We start from the raw sequence: 17,566 nt of genomic DNA, 5'->3' as shown, positions 1-17,566 counted from the left end.
ATCATTAGTTTTTCGCAAGGGAAACGTTTCTTTTCCAAAAGTTTCCGTAACATTGACCTACAGTGGGGTCAATCACAAATCACTTTGCCGCTGCCGAAGAAAATGAATGAAACAGAACTAGTCGCCATAATTTTAAATTCAAAGCACGTCCCAGCCAGAAGGTACATATAAAATTAAGCAACGGACTACAAGGACAGGACTTAACCGCCGTTTCCTTTTAGCAGTGTACTTCCAATCGTCGTATTCCTGTCAACTGCGAAGAATAGGACTGTCTTTGAAGTTCGCCGCCTCAGAGCTGGGAGCTTGTTTTGGACCAAACACGTGCTTCCCTATTCACATGAATACATCAGCCAAACTGCGTGCTTTTACTGGCTACTTTATACGGCATCTGTTTTGTCCGCACTTTTTAATTTTGTCTCTTGTGTTCACTAACATGGCCACAGAGAGAGAAATTATTACCGAATATAAAAGCATAGAAGACATAAAGTCGGAAACCATAAAAACCACAACAGGAAATTTATAGAATTAGGATAGTGATGTCGTACATAAATTTATTTTGGTTTCTAAATGGTAGAGGAATTCCGTCTCTAATTAAACTTATTGTCGTTGCTGGTAGGAACCTATGTGTGACTTTATGTGAAACAAAATGCTATGTCGCAGATCTCAAGCCGACCGAGCAAGTGGCTGTGCGGTTTGGATCACGTAGCTCTCAGCTTGCATTCGGGGGATAGTGGGTTCGAACTCCACTGTTGGCAGCCCTCGCTCTGTGGGTGGGGGCGGTAGAAGAACATCAACGGTAGCCTCTGTCTGTCGTAGGAGGCGACTAAATTAGGCCCCAGCGGCTCTGAACTTAGGAACGTGGGTTGGCGACCACGGGGCCCTAGCTGAGTCCTGACATTGCTTCCAATTACTTGTGCCAGGCTCCTCAATTTCATCTACCCTATCTGACCTCCCTTGGTTAACTCTTGTTCTTTTCTGACCCCAATGCTATTATGCATGGAGGCCTAAGGAGTTTTTCATTTTCACGCCCTTCGCGACCCTTGTCTTTCTTTGGCCGATACCTTTATTTTTTGAAATGTCGGATCCCTTACAATTTTTTCTTTCTGATTAGTGTTATATAGACGATTATTGTCCAGTTGTACTTCCTCTTAAAACAATAATCGCCGGGCTTAGTAGCTCATACGGTAGAACACTGGCTTCCTGAGCTTAGCTTGGCAGGTTCGATCCAGGCTCAGTCAGGTGGTATTTGAAGGTGCTCAAATACGTCAGCCTCGTGTCGGTAGATATATTGGTACGCGACAGAACTCTTGCGGGACAAAATTCCGGCACTTCGGCGTCTCCGAAAAACCGAAAACGTAGTTAGTGGGACGTAAACACAACATTATTTAACACAGTAATTATCACCGCCACCACTGTCGGCAGCCCTGAACATGGTTTTATGCGGTTTCCCATTTTTCTTTCTTTCTTTTTTTTTTTCTTTTTGGCAACGTCATTGCAATAACTATCGAGGTATCTCATTGATTATTATACCAGGCAAAGTATTCACTGGCATCTTGAAAGGGAGGGTGCGATCAGTGGTTGAGAGGAAGTTGATTGAAAACCAGTGTGGTTTCAGACCACAGAAGGGCTGTCAGGATCATATTTTCAGTATGCGCCAGGTAATTGAAAAATGCTATGAGGGGAATAGGCAGTTGTGTTTATGTTTTGTAGATCTAGAGAAAGCATATGACAGGGTACCGAGGGAAAAGATATTCACCATACTGGGAGACTATGGGATCAAGGGTAGATTATTCAAATCAATCAAAGGCATTTATGTTGACAATTTGGCTGCAGTGATAATTGATGGTAGAATGATTATGCTTGTTGTTTAAAGGGGCCTAAAATCGAAGGTACCGGGCGAGTTGGCCGTGCGTGTAGAGGCGCGCGGCTGTGAGCTTGCATCCGGGAGATAGTAGGTTCGAGTCCCACTATCGGCAGCCCTGAAAATGGTTTTCCGTGGTTTCCCATTTTCACACCAGGCAAATGCTGGGGCTGTACCTTAATTAAGGCCACGGCCGCTTCCTTCCAACTCCTAGGCCTTTCCTATCCCATCGTCGCCATAAGACCTATCTGTGTCGGTGCGACGTAAAGCCCCTAGCAAAAAAAAAAAAAAAAAAATCGAAGGTCATCAGCCCGATGGTAGAATGAGTTCTTGGTTCAGGGTACTTAACAGGGGTTAGACAATGCTGTAATCTTTCGCCTTTGTTGTTCGTAGCTTACATGCATCATCTGCTGAAAGGTATAAAGTGGCAAGGAGGGATTCAGTTAGGTGGAAATGTAATAAGCAGTCTGGACTTTGCTGACGACTTGGACTTAATAGCAGATTGTGCCGAAACCTGCAGTCTAATATCTTGTTACTCGTAAATAAGTGCAATGAGTATTGTTCGAAATTATCCTTTCGAAGACTAAATCGATGTCAGAAGGTAAGGAATTCAACAGATTGAATGTCGGATTGGTGATACAAAGCTGGAACTGGTAGGTATTTAGGATGTGTGTTCTCCCAGGATGGTAATATAGTAAGTGAGATTAAATGAAGGTGTAATAAAGCTAATGCAGTGAGCTCGCAGTTGCGATCAACAGTGTTCTGTAAGAAGGAAGTCAGCTCTTGGACGAAACTATCCTTACATCGGTCTGTTTTCAGGCCAACTTTGCTTTACGGGAGCGAAAGCTGGGTGGACTCAGTATATCTTATTCATAAATTCATAAGTTAGAAGTACAAAGTGGTGGGAACAATGGCAGGAATTAAGGGTAAGTTAGGAACGAACTCAATGGTTGAAGCTGTACACATAAACCGGCTTCGGTGGTGGGATCATGCGAGGCGAATTGAGGAGGATAGGTTACCTAGGAGAATAAAGGGCTCTGTTATGGAGGGTAAGAGAAGTAGCGGAAGACCAAGACGACGATAGACTCAGTTTCTAGGGATTTAATGATAAGAGTTATAGAACTAAATGAGGCCACAGCACTAGTTGCAAATAGAGGGTTGTGGCGACATTTAGTAAATTAACAGAGGCTTGCAGACTGAACGCTGAAAGACATAACGGTCTATAATGATGTATGTATGTATTTATGTATTATGTATGTATGTTTTTTACAATTTGTTTTACGTCGCACCGAAACAGATAGACATTGTAACGAAACTGGAAGCCCGAGGCTCAAAGCTAGTTATAGAATAGCATTCTTTAGAGTAAGACTTGCAGTTCGAGTTTTTACCTCCACTAAAATATCGCCCTTTTTTAAGACATGAAAACACCACAAAGGCTCATCTTCGTATCTAACTTAGCACCTTTGTCTTTAATTTGGGCAGGCGATTCAGGTAAAGTATATTGTACCCTTCCATTTTCTATTAATAATGGCGTATGGCCTCCGGAGAGGCCTGGTGCAGATCTTTTTCTAGTAGACGGCCTATTATCCATTTTCTATTGACAATAGAGAAAAAATCACTTGGACGTTCTTGAGTCATACAACTACCGCACTGTCGGCAGCCCTGAAGATGATTTTCCGTGGTTTCCCATTTTCAAACCAGGCAAATGCTGTACGGCTACGGCCGCTTACTTCCCACTCCTGGGCCTTTCCTATCCCATCGTCGCTATTAGACCTATCTGTGTCAGTGCAACGTAAGGCAATTTCTAAAAATAAAAAATAAAAAATTGAGTCCCCTTCTGAGGCCCCACCACGAGTGCCGTCCGGATCGATGGTGGCGTCGAGGTCCTGGTGGTCGTCCTTCTCTGAGTGGTCAGAGGACGGGGGCTGTTGCTGGCGGTCCTAATCGGCTTGCCGACGTCGGGGAAGAGGCGGTGCTTGTTCCTGTAGGCGTTGCTCCAAGCGCTGCACTGTTTGTACCAGCGCCTGCCAGTATCTCCTGAGGTGGTTTGACGGGCTGCTGTTGCTGATTGTCGTCGTCCTCCATATCGGAGGCAGTCAAGTTTGTCCGGGACCGCGTTTGTCGGACAGGTGCAGGGGTGCCTGCGCTTAAGCTTGAGGATGCAGAGATGGCCTTGTTGCGCTTATTCGTTGTACTGGTGTTCTTCGTCTCGTCTCGCTTCTCTCTGCCACCAGCAGACTGCCCCAGTATACTCTTTTTACTTTTTCGCAATAATTCTCTCACAAGCAACAACAAGGAATAACCTTAATTAAATATTTGGTTGGCATGACTTTGGTTTTTTTCTTTTTACCGTGGGACGCCTTTAATAAATCGCTAATCGGCCAACTAGGCACCACGATACATCCTGGCGTTTGCTCAAATTTCGATTGATCCTGTAGGTTTCCATTAGCTGGCTGTGTTGAGCACGGCGTTCACCCGACCACTGAGCATCAGTTGTCAACTTCACATCCCGGAAAGTCCCAAAAGTCACAATGCTCGTTCTTATTCGGGATTGTAGCTTCGAGATATTGCGACATGGTCTATAGCTGTGTTTGGGGATCGTCATGTACGTTGTTTTGTGACAAAGACCTAAGGAGTGAGGTGCTGACTGCAAAAGCAGTGCGGGAGATTGGAGTGTTCTTCTCTTTTTTGAGCTTTGCTCTTGGAAAAAACAACAGCCGGTAATCTTATTCGAAAGTGTCTTCATCTGTGAAGCGGGTTTCTTGCAATGCTATTACAGAGATATTGTTTTCATGGAGGACTTTGATCAGATATTTCACTTTGTCAGTTTTTATGAGATAATTTATGTTCAAGTATGTCAGAAAAGTCTTAGATTTGGGTTTCAGTTTTAGTGACTGTTTGGGGTTTCCAAGACGTTCCGACTCGTCTTCAGCATGACGTCGCATCTCCCCCAGAAACCGACGGAAATGCGTGCGTCGCTTGTTAGCGACGGTGGATTCCTGCAAAGTTACCAGCTGGGGTAATAATTTCCGTTGTGTCATCATGCTTGTGAACTTGAGTTTGCTATGGAGCAATTGCTCACTCCAAATACAACCAGGATCCTTAGTCCTGGAGGGCCTAAGTTGTTGTTACTGAGGCATCTGTTTCACGGCCTAATGACAACCCTCCCATTATTATTATTATTATTATTATTATTATTATTATTATTATTATTATTATTATTGTTGTTATTGTTATTATTATTATTATTATTATTACCCCCTTGTTTAAATATATAGTGGGATATCAATATCATTGATATGAAAAGTTCACGTGAAATAATTTAGTCACGCAGGATATGAGATTCTCATCATTTGGACCCGCAAATTACTTTTGCCCCAGGGCCCACAAATTGACGGGACGGCACCGAAACAGATAGACATTGTAACGAAATTGGAAGCCCGAGGCTCAAAGCTAGTTATAGAATAGCATTCTTACTCTTACTCTTAAGACTTGCAGTTCGAGTTTTTACCTCCACTAAAATATCGCCCTTTTTAAAGACATGAAAACACCACAAAGGCTCATCTTCGTATCTAACTTAGCACCTTTGTCTTTAATTTGGGCAGGCGATTCAGGTGAAGTATTATGTACCCTTCCATTTTCTATTAATAATGGCGTATGGCCTCCGGAGAGGCAGGAGATTAAGGCTAAGTTAGGAACGAACTCAATGGTTGAAGCTGTTCACATAAACCGGCTTCGGTGGTGGGATCATGTGAGGCGAATTGAGGAAGATAGGTTACCTAGGAGAATAATGGGCTCTGTTATGGAGGGTAAGAGAAGTAGCGGAAGACCAAGACGACGATAGTTAGACTCAGTTTCTAACGATTTAATGATAAGAGTTATAGAACTAAATGAGGCCACGGCACTAGTTGCAAATAGAGGGTTGTGGCGACATTTAGTAAATTCACAGAGGCTTGCAGACTGAACGCTGAAAGGCATAACGGTCTATAATGATGTATGTATGTATGTATGTATGTATGTATGTATGTATGTATGTATGTTTTTTACAATTTGTTTTACGTCGCAGGTCTTTTTCTAGTAGACGGCCTATTATCCATTTTCTATTGACAATAGAGAAAAATCACTTGGACGTTCTTGAGTCATACAACTACCCCACTGTCGGCAGCCCTGAAGATGATTTTCCGTGGTTTCCCATATTTGTCTGCATATTTTGGCAACTTTTAACTCTTAAACATCCGAGTCCTAGTAACCAGTATTTGTCTAACTTGTAAGAATTAGCAACAGCCACTCCACTCATTGCCCGTTTGTGCCTCTATCTCTATCGATTTGTTCCGAACTACGATGTGTTTGCTGGCAATGCTGTTTGGTTATCAAGTGGTTCGGGCCGAGTTTGTTTGTACATGTCGTACAACATGGAGTGCCGATTGATATTTCTTTCCAGATTTCCGAAGTCTGAGTAGAGGTGGGTTCAATTCCCACCTCAGCCATTCTAGAAGTGGTTTCCCATGGTTTCCCACTTTTCCTCCAGGCAAATGCCGGGATGGTACCTAACTTAAGGCCACGGCCGCTTCCTTCCCTCTTCCTTATCTACCCCTTTCAACCTTCCCATCCCGCCACAAGGCCCCTGTTCAGCATAGCAGCTGAGGCCGCCTGGGCGAGGTACTGGTCATTCTCCCCAATTTTATCGCCCACACAATGTCCCACGCTCCAGGACACTGCTCTTTTGAACATCCGCATTACCAAGTGCAGTGACCTAAGTGGTTTCTTTTTTTTTTACGACTTAGCCTATATGTAGTCCCTAGTGAAATTTACCACCCCCTAATGTGACCCCTAAGTACCTACAATTATCTTCAACATTTATCTCCCCCTCCTCTATTTTGTAATTGCTCCCTATCCTGCATGTCTTGTTTCCTAAACTAACTGCTTAACTCTTTTCAGCAATAATTTTCATCCTATTTTTCGGAGTTCAAGTACGTAGTTTGTCCAGATCCGCCTGCAATATTTGATACTCATCTAAGTGAAGTAAATAATCTGAAAATAGTTTGATTTGTGAGTTCAAGTCCGCCTCTGTGGTGTAGTGGTTAGGGTGATTAGATGCCATCCCCTAAGGCCCGGGTTCGATTTCCGGCTCTGCCACGAAATTTGAAAAGTGGTACGAGGGCTGGAACGGGGTTCACTCAGCCTCGGTAGGTCAGCTGAGTAGAGGTGGGTTCGATTCCCACCTCAGCCATCCTGGAAGTGGTTTTCCGTGGTTTCCCACTTCTCCTCCAGGCAGATGCCGGGATGGTACCTAACTTAAGGACACGGCCGCTTCCTTCCCTCAACCTTGTCTATCCCTTCCAATCTTCGCATTCCCCCGCAAGGACCCTGTTCAGCATAGCAGGTGAGGCGACCTGGGCGAGGTACTGGTCATCCTCCCCAGTTGTATCCCCGACCCAGAGTCTGAAGCTCCAGGACAGTGCCCTTGAGGCGGTATAGGTGGGATCTCTCGCGGAGTCCGAGGGAAAAACCGACCCTGGAGGGCAAAAATTTAAAGAAGAAGAAGTGAGTTCAAACCTTCTTGTATATCGTTCACAGAAAATTTGAAAAAAGTAAAGGTGCCAGTTTACTGCCCTGTGGTACACCCCTGTCCAATTTCTCAGGTTCTGATATTGACCCATCTACCCTTACCCTCTGCTTCCTGTCCTTCAAGAAAACTTTCATGAATTTGACTAACCTGTCCAGTAATATTTTTCTCATTTTCTTGGTAAGTATACCATCGTTTACTCTTTGAAAGGCTTTAGACAAATCTGTCGCTATACAGTCCAGATGTTCACTCTTGTCTAAAACCTCTGACACATCCTGCTGGAAACTAGAGAGCTTCGTTTCGCAAGAGTATCCTGCCCTGAAACCAAACTGCCTAGTGATAAGCCAATCTACATATTCTAAACATATTTAGACGATGCTAACCTAAAACCATGACGAATATAACAAGACCGACTCCAATCCTCAGACCGTAATATAAAGAAAACATGGCGGACGAAGTAGCCGGATTGCTGGTATTGGCTAACACGAAAATATCACGTACATATTATATAAACGGCGGTAAATTAACATGATAAATGTAACATCATAGGGAAAATCACTTTTATATGTATGAAAATGCTTCGCCAACAAGAATCACATATATTCTACTAGAAAAGAGACCAACAAGCTGATTATTTAGAAATTTCAATTCGTCAAATAACGCTTTTTCTTAGATTTCACTTCGCTGGATAGATGAAAATACATGATAAAACTGTTAAAATGATACTTCTAACATAATTTTTAATGTTTCAAAATAAATTAAGGTACGAAATTCCTCGATTTATTCGCCCTCATGAGAACTGTGAAACAATTTGTTGCCTTAGTTTTAAATTCAGCACCCAACGAATAGGAAGTACATCCGAAATAATAATGTTATTGACTTTACGTCCCACTAACTACATTTGTTGCGGATTTCGGAGACGTCGAAGTGCCGAAATTTAGTCCTGCAATACTTCTTTTACATGCCAGAAAATCTACCGGCACGAGGCTGACGTATTTGAGCACCTTCAAATACTAACGGACTGAGCCAGGATCGAATCTGCCAACTTGGGGTCAGAAGGCCAGCGCCTTAACCGTTGGAGTCACTCAGCCCAGGTACACCCGAAATGACTATGTTAACCCAGTAAACAGCCCAGGTAATGTTAACATAATGTTGACATACGGCATAGCAGCACTTCACACAATGTTAGTAACCTTAGTAATGAAACACGCCGGGCTGAGTGGCTCAGACGGTTGAAGCGCTGGCCTGCTGACCCCAACTTGGCAGGTTCGATCCTGGCTCAGTCCGAAGGTGCTCAAATACGTCAGTCTCGTGTCGGTAGATTTACTGGCACGTAAAAGAACTCCTGCGGGACTAAATTCCGGCACCTCGGCGTCTCCGAAGACCGAAAAAGTAGTTAGAGGGACGTAAAGCAAATAACATTATTAGTAATGCAATGTTCAGACACTAAAGATATAATAGGTTTTTACCCATTAAAGAACATGAGTGCAAAAACTCTATTGACAAAACATTGATATTTAACCACATGCACGAGCTTCAGTTCGGCGCATTCTGCTTGATAACAGATAACCGCAGCATGAATCGGAAGGCGTTGGTAGTGTAAAACCCTACGTTACAAATCCAGCTAATCCCTCTAAGTCACTATTTCTTCTGTGTAACAGTATACAGATTGCTCCATCTGTCACACTTATAAGTTTTGTTATACTCCAACATGCAGCCAGAAATTTCCGCAGGCAAACCACAGATTATTGTAAAATAAACTTGCATCTAAATCACTCGACACTTTGAAGCACATAAACACTGATCGAATAACACAATATCAATTATATTCTATCTAAATTAACATTTTTCGAGGAACACGACGAATAGTTTGGAAGTAGAGAAATGGCTTCCCTAATCTTAGACTTATTCTCAAAATGATGTATGCACGCTACAGTTTTGTCATGGACTTCAAAATAATCACGATGTATATTCCTAATCCATTTCTATCTTAATGTTATATTCCGCAGGAAACTTAAGAATAGGTGTATGAGGGGCATTGTCATGGTTAGATTAAAACCTGGTCCACCTAGTGCACTCACGTTCTTTAACGGGTAAAAACACGATCAAAACAAGCACATTCTCACATTACTGCGTATAATTACAGAGCTTATGTGTCCACTGACTCATATAAATACACTCGCACAGTTACACTCTACAAAGAAACTAACATTTATCGTCAACTTTCATAAAATTACACAGACTACATACAATAACAACAAACCAAAACAAACCCAGATTTTCAACAATTCCGGCTACTCGATTAGCCATCTTTGAACGATCGAGAGTAGCATTAAGGTCTGAGGATTGGAGTCGGTCTTGAATATAAGAACCAAGTGTGATGACTCAACTGTTATAGCGTGGTAGTTTGTGGACCCGCCACTGGGAGCACTGCAAACGTCGGTGTCCAACACGTGCTTCAATAGACCGGCAAACCATGTGTTGGAAAGAGCGGGAGATGTTATTGTGCGAGATATTTCAAGTCAACAAGTTGAATTTCCTTTGCTTTCAGTTCCTATACTCAGTTCATTGTGTGTTGTGCATTTAAAGCACGTGTGTTATGTGGCCTGATTAAATTAATAGTACAACATGCCGTACTGTTTTGTGCCTGGCTGTAAGTCAGGCTATGGTAGAGTAGTTAATGGTATAAAATTCTTTTCACCACCGAAGGATAGAAATAAATTTGACAAATGGGCCAGAGCTATTCTACGAAATGAATAGTAGAATTTGTCAAGTTCATTTCTCTGATGATTTGATAGTAAAATCAGATAACTTTATAGTGAATGGTGAAAAAGTGGTTATGCCTCGTGAGAGATGGAAATTATGTCCAGGAGCAGTGCCTCACATTTTCCCTAATTTGTCGAAATACCTCTCAAGTGAGATTAAGTCCCGTGAAACTCCTAACAGGAAAAAAGAATCTAGACACCACTAGGAGAAGAAGAAAGAAGATTGAAGACGGGAGTGTAGCAGCAAATGGAGAATTAAAAGGTCAGTCTAATGTTGATCAAAATTTGGGTTATTCTAGTGTGCTTTCTGATGCCGAAAAGACAATATTATCGCTCAAAAGGCGCATACAGAATTCTAATCGAAATTTAATTCGAGCTAGATCCAGTCTAAAATCAGCAAAATCGAGAAGTAATTTATTGGAGAAGCAGGTTAGAAATACACAGTTCGAAAATCATCGATTGAGAAGTGTTTAGTGTACCATTTGGCTGGGTACGTTGTTAAGCGACCGCCTCTGTGGTGTAGTGGTTAGCGTGATTAGCTGCCACCCCCGGAGGTCCGGGTTCGATTCCCGGCTCTGCCACGAAAATTTGAAAAGTGGTACGAGGGCTGGAACGGGGTCCACTCAGCCTCGGGAGGTCAACTGAGTAGAGGTGGGTTCGATTCCCACCTCAGCCATCCTCGAAGTGGTTTTCCGTGGTTTCCCACTTCTCCTCCAGGCGAATGCCGGGATGGTACCTAACTTAAGGCCACGGCCGCTTCCTTCCCTCTTCCTTGTCTATCCCTTCCAATCTTCCCATCCCCCACAAGGCCCCTGTTCAGCATAGCAGGTGAGGCCGCCTTGGCGAGGTACTGGTCATTCTCCCCAGTTGTATCCCCCGACCAAGGGTCTGAAGCTCCAGGACACTGCCCTTGAGGCGGTAGAGGTGGGATCCCTCGCTGAGTCCGAGGGACAAGCCGAACCTGGAGGGTAAACAGATGATGATGATGATGACGTTGTTAAGCACTCTTCTAAATTTATTAAGTGTTCGCCCTGTTCCCTTTCTCTACGTGATAATAATCATAGTTCATTTTCAGTTCTCTCCGAAATAAAAGACTACGCTTCAAGCAATAATGAAGTGTTTTTAATACGCCCTTCGAAAAGTATATGTGGCATTCTTTTCCAGGCCGAAAAAGTATTTAGTGAAAAACTGAACTCAAAATCGATGTGAAATATTTTTTTATTGTATCGATTCTATAGACAAAATTTCAGTTGATCCTTCACGTGCTGGCTGTTGTCTTCAACATGTTATGGATATAATCCCCAGCCTTGTTTATCATTATCTGAAGTGCCGATTTTTCTTCAGAGTGAAAGAAATTCGGCGAGATTTACAATCTCGAACATCTGCCAAATCTTCACGCAAGCTTTCGAAAGTCAGGTAACCGACAAACTGAGATGGTAAGTAGAGTAGTACCTTTGAATAGTTCATGGGTGTTCTGCTTTTCGCAACATGTGATGAAAGTCGTAGCTCTTATTTCGGTGTATGATATTTTTCCATTGTTCTCTGCCGTGGTATTTTAAATGTAATCTCTCATTTCTTTAATAAAAGACAGTGTATATACTTATCAGTTACGGAGTAATACGTTTCCTGTGTCACCATTCCTAAGACCAGCTGATCGGTATTGTGGAGCTACCAAACTCTAGCGCTGCCTGGCGGGGCGCGCCTGAACTCGATGAGTCATCACACTTGGTTCTTATATTCGTCATGCTAAAACATTAAAATTATTGTACAGGAAGGAAACACTAAACGATTGATAATTTAGGAGTTGTATAAGTGATGATTTAAAATTGTCACCGAATCTTTTAAAATGCCCACTATAATTTTTTCCAAGATTGTTTGCTGGATTCCAAGACAAATGCTCCAGGCAAATGCTGGGATGGTACCTAATTTGAGGCCACGTCCGCTTCCTTCCCTCTTTCTTGTATATCCCTTCCAAATTTCTTATCCCCCTCACAAGGCCCCTGTGCAGCAAAGAACGTGAGGCCGCCTGGGCGAGGTACTGGTCATCCTCCCAGTTTTATCCCCCTAACCAAATTATACTTAGGTGCATCCGCCTCTGCTTCCAAATAGCAGACCCATCACGCACCAGTTTTCTGGCCGAATGTTATGTCTCTCACTCAGATATGGGATGCATGGTTCACAAATGCTCTGCTTTTCCTGGTCAACATCCTTGGCCTGCGATAAGTCTCCCTGAACTGTTTAATTTAACACTATGACTGCACTTTCTTTGGGTATCCTTATGTCAGCTTTATCGCTGTTAAAGTAACTACGCAGCCTTAAAATTTGTCTCTGTTGAAATTGTTAAGAAGTGTGAGGGGAGAAAGGTAATTTAGGCGCTACCTGAAGGGGTCACAAGACAAAGGTGCTAAGACAGATACGAAGATGAGCCCTTGTGGTGTTTTCATGTCTTGCAAAAGGGCGACCTTCTAGTGGACGCTAAAACTCGAACTGCAAGTCTTACTCTAAAGCATGCTATTCTAAAACTAGCTTTGAGCCCCGGGCTTCGAAATTCGTCACAATGCCACAAACACATTTACACAAGCTACCTCGGGCATCGCATTCAAAGTGCGGACAGTCGCCATAGGCACAGCTAATTAATTGCACCTTTTTCAGCGAAAAATATAACCAAAATATGACCGAAGGATGACTGAGGAGGGAATCGAACCCCCCCTCTACTCAGTTGACTTCTAAGTCTGAGCGGACACTGTTCCAGCCCTCGTACCACGTTTCAAATTCCGTGGCAGAGGCGGTATTCGAACCCCCGCCACCGGGAGTGGCAGCTAATCACGTTAACCGCTACACAACACATGCCGACATTATTATTCCTCTTTATTTCTTAATCTGCTTACCCTCCAGGGTTGGTTTTTTCCCTCGGACTCAGCGAGGGATCCCACCTCAAGGGCAGTGTCCTGGAGCGTGAAACATTGGGTCGGGGATACAACTTGGGAGGATGACCAGTACCTCGCTCAGGCGCCTTTACAGGAGATGGGAAGATTGAAAGGGATAGACAAGGAAGAGGGAAGGAAGCGGCCGTGCCCTTAAGTCAGGCACCATCCCGGCATTTGTCTGGACGAGACGTGGGAAACCTCGGAAAACCACTTCCAGGATGGCTGAGGTGGGAACCGAACCCACCTCTACTCAGTTGACCTCCCGAAGCTGAGTGCACCCCGTTCCAGCCCTCGTACTACTTTTCAAAAATTTCGTGGCAGAGCCGGAAATCGAACACTAACCACTACACCACAGAGGCGGACGAACATTATTATTATTATTATTATTATTATTATTATTATTATTATTATTATTATTATTATTATTACTATTATTATCTGTTTACGCTCCAGGTTCGGCTTTTCCCTCGGACTCAGCGAGGGATCCCACCTCTACTGCCTTAAGGGCAGTGTCCTGGAGCTTCAGACTCTTGGTCGGGGGATACAACTGGGGAGAATGACCAGTACCTCGCCCAGGCGGCCTCACCTGCTATGCTGAACAGGGGCCTTGTGGAGGGATGGGAAGATTGGAAGGGATAGACAAGGAAGAGGGAAGGAAGCGGCCGTGGCCATAAGTTAGGTACCATCCCGGCATTCGCCTGGAGGAGAAGTGGGAAACCACGGAAAACCACTTCGAGGATGGCTGAGGTTGGAATCGAACCAACCTCTACTCAGCTGACCTCCCGAGGCTGAGTGAACCCCGTTCCAGCCCTCGTACCACTTTTCAAATTTTCGTGGCAGAGCCGGGAATCGAATCCGGACCTCCGGGGGTGGCACCTAATCACGCTAACCAGTACACCACAGAGGCGGACATTATTATTATTATTATTATTATTATTATTATTATTATTATTATTATTATTATTAACCGCGCCTATAGTGTAGGAGTAAATGTGATTAGCTACCACCCCCAGAGGCTTGGCTTCGATTCCCGACTCTGCCACGAAATTTGAAACGTGGTACGATGGCTGGAACGGGGTCGACTCAACTTCCGGAGGCCATCTCAGTAGAGAGTGGGGGATGGGGGGGTCGATTCCCTCCTCAGCCACTCTCGAAGTGATTTTCCGTGGTTTCCCACTTCTCTAGGCAAATGCTGGGATGGTAACTACAGTAACTTAATGCTGGGGCTGTCCCTTAATTAAGGCCACCGCCACTTCCTTCCCTGTTCCTTGTCTATCTCTTCCAAACTTCTCATCCCCCTCATAATGCCCCTATTCAGCAAAGCAAATGAGGCCACCTGGGAGAGGTACTGCTCCTCCTCCCCAGTTTTATCCACCGACCCAAAGTATCACGCTCCAGGACACTGCCCGTGAGGCGGTAGAGTTGGGATCCCTCGCTGAGTCTGAGGAAAATACCAACCCTGTAGGGAAGCGGATTAAGAAGAAGACGAAGAAGAAGAAGAAAGTAAGAAAGATTGTTATAATATTATTATGGAATTATGCAACAGGACGAATGCTGGAAGTATAAAAATAGATTTTTTATTATCCTATCAGCATATCCACAATTTTCATAACGAACAGTGATATCACGTCATACTTTTCACTCCAGTTGGAGTACAACCATCAAAGCCATCGTAAATTGACGTACAGAAGAGAGCTCAGTAGATAACAAAGCGTCACGTGGTCCCATGGTGTAATGGTTAGCACTCTGGACTCTGAATCCAGCGATCCGAGTTCAAATCTCGGTGGGACCTGCAATTTTAATTTCGGGCTATTTCCAGTTTCATAATTCTCGGATGCCCTTATTCTCCTTCTTTATCTGTATACCATCCAGAGTCGGTTTTCCCTCAGACTCAGCGAGGGATCCCACCTCTACCGCCACAAGGGCAGTGTCCTGGAGCTTCAGACTCTGGGTCGGGGATACAACTGGGGAGGATGACCAATACCTCGGCCAGGCGGCCTCACCTGCTGTGCTCAACACGGTCCGTCCGGGGGGATGGGAAAATTGGAAGGGATAGACAAAGAAGAGGGGAGGAAATGGCCGTGGCCTTAAGTTAGGTACCATCCCGTCATTTGCCTGGAGGAGAAGTGGAAAACCACGGAAAACCACTTCCAGGATGGCTGTTTTGAGAATCGAACCCACCTCCAGAGGCTGAGTGGACCCCGTTCCAGCCCTTGTACTATTTTTGAAATTTCGTTGCAGAGCTGGGAATTAAACCCGGGGCTCCGGGGGTGCCAGCTAATCACACTAACCACTACACCACAGAGGCGGACCAATAATAATAATAATAATAATAATAATAATAATAATAATAATAATAATAATAATAATAATAATAATAATAAATTCAAATTACTATTGCATTCTTTGATTTAGTTATTTTTAACATCTCAGTGCTCGAGAAACTACCGACATTTTCTTTAAAATTCGAAATTTTAACGTACAATCTACCAATTTTGTATTTGTGTTCCTGGCAACACTGCCCGCTTAGCCTCGCAAACTTAATACCATCAGGGTATGAAAAGAACTACTACACACTTGATGAAAGCGAGCAGACTGACACAAACATCTTGAAGCAATGCCAGACTCAGCTAGGGACTGTGTTCAACAACCCATGCTCCCAAAACTCACGCGTAATATTGGGCAGGGTCCGCCTCTGTGGTGTAGTGGTTAGTGTGATTAGCTGCCTAATGCTTGAAAAGGGAAAGAAATGCATCCGAGAATAGAGAAACCGGTAAGACTTCGAAATTAAAATATGGTAGGTCCCACCGAGATTTGAACTCGGATCGCTGGATTCAAAGTCCAGAGTGCTAACCATTACACCATGGGACCGTAGTACCATATCTGCTAAGCTCTGTTATATGTTAGTCTACAAAGGTTTTGAAGGTCGTAATTGGAGAGAGAAGTATGAAGCTAGATTGCTGAACGTTATATAAATTGTTGATATGATTGATGGATTCAGAGTGATAAAGAGTTGATTCACAGTGATAGTTCTAGCATTCATGGTATTGCGTAATAATAATAATAATAATAATAATAATAATAATAATAATAATAATAATAATAATAATAATAATAATAATAATAATAATAATAATAATAATAGGCCTAATAACGGTCCTCCTCTGTGGTATAGTGGTTAGTGTGGTTAGCTGCCAAACCCGGAGGCCCGAAATTTGAAAAGAGGTTCGAGGGCTGGATTATGTTCAGTCTCGGGAGGTCAACTCAATACAGCGGGGTTCGAAATGGTTTTATGTGATTTTCAGGCAAATGTCAGGATGGTACCTAATTTAAGACCACGGCCACTTTCCTCTTCCTTGTCTATCCTTTCCAATCTTCCTGTCCCCCCACAACACCCCTGTTCAGCATAGTAGTTGCTGCTGGTCCTCTGGAAGTGGCCGTGGTCTTAAGTTAGGTACCACCCCGGCATTTGCCTGGAGGAGAAGTGGGAAACCACGGAAAACCACTTCCAGGATGGCTGAGGTGGGAATCTAACCCACCTCTACTCAGTTGACCTCACGAGGCTGAGTGGACCCCATTCCAGCCCTTGTACAACTGTTCAAATTTTGCGGCAGAGCCGTGCTCCGTTCCCGCGTCCGTTCGGGCCGCAAATAAAACCTGACTAGCTCCTTTCATCATCAACTATCAAATAAGAATATATTTTTCAGGTCGTAGGTCCCGAGAGTAAAGACAACTAAAATATAAGGTTTTTTGCTTATTTGCCCACGGAGGAAACGTCCAGGTGATGTCACTTGTCACAACAATAATCCCACACTTGCTCACTGGATGCACGATCACGCCGAAATGCTGACAGGACGAGTCCAAATGAACAAGGAGAAAGGTATAGGGGTGGGGAGACCAACAGTTCAACTGAGAAGTTCAGTACCGTGCAAAATGTAATCGGCCCGGAGGAAATCTCCGTGAGCGACTAAAGGAGGGTTAAATTAAAATATCTTGGAATAAAATAGAAATTGAATAACTCGTTTAAATCATACTATTTCCTCTCCTAAATTAGGTAATTAATAAAGAAAAATGTTCAAAGACCTTTGACATAAATAAATGTTTACTATATACATTGTTTCTGTTCGAAAGTATAAAAATAAACTTGAGATGCTTCGTAATTATGTCGTATTAAATTAAAATCACGTTGAAGTTATTCACTTTTGTCTGCTTGAACACAAAACAGTTCCCTAAATTCTCTTTCTAAAAATTATTATAGCATATTGCAGATCTATCCAGAAATTATCAGCCCATCTGCCTGCATCTAGCTATTAATATTTTATAATCATGCTTCATATCATCATCATTAATTGCTGGTATAAGAAAAACATTAATCTTCTTTTTTGTTTCTCGAGGATTTCAGATTCAGTGGCTTTCACGTTCGGAATTACAAGGAAGAAAAGATAAA

General features: G+C 43.3%; 2 non-coding genes across 2 annotated transcripts; one reads left to right on the top strand and one right to left on the bottom strand.

The window, feature by feature from the left end:
• The first annotated feature begins 14,839 nt into the window (after nt 1-14,839).
• Nucleotides 14,840-14,911, top strand: TRNAQ-CUG (transfer RNA glutamine (anticodon CUG)). Its single transcript has one exon. It is a non-coding gene; the product is annotated as a tRNA-Gln (tRNA).
• A 1,007-nt stretch (nt 14,912-15,918) lies between these two features.
• Nucleotides 15,919-15,990, bottom strand: TRNAQ-UUG (transfer RNA glutamine (anticodon UUG)). Its single transcript has one exon. It is a non-coding gene; the product is annotated as a tRNA-Gln (tRNA).
• Nucleotides 15,991-17,566: the final 1,576 nt, after the last annotated feature.

Source organism: Anabrus simplex, chromosome 4 (assembly GCF_040414725.1).
Source record: "Anabrus simplex isolate iqAnaSimp1 chromosome 4, ASM4041472v1, whole genome shotgun sequence".
Taxonomy (NCBI): domain Eukaryota; kingdom Metazoa; phylum Arthropoda; class Insecta; order Orthoptera; family Tettigoniidae; genus Anabrus; species Anabrus simplex.
Note: the sequence above shows the minus strand (reverse complement) of the source record. Positions and strands in the feature narration are given on the sequence as shown.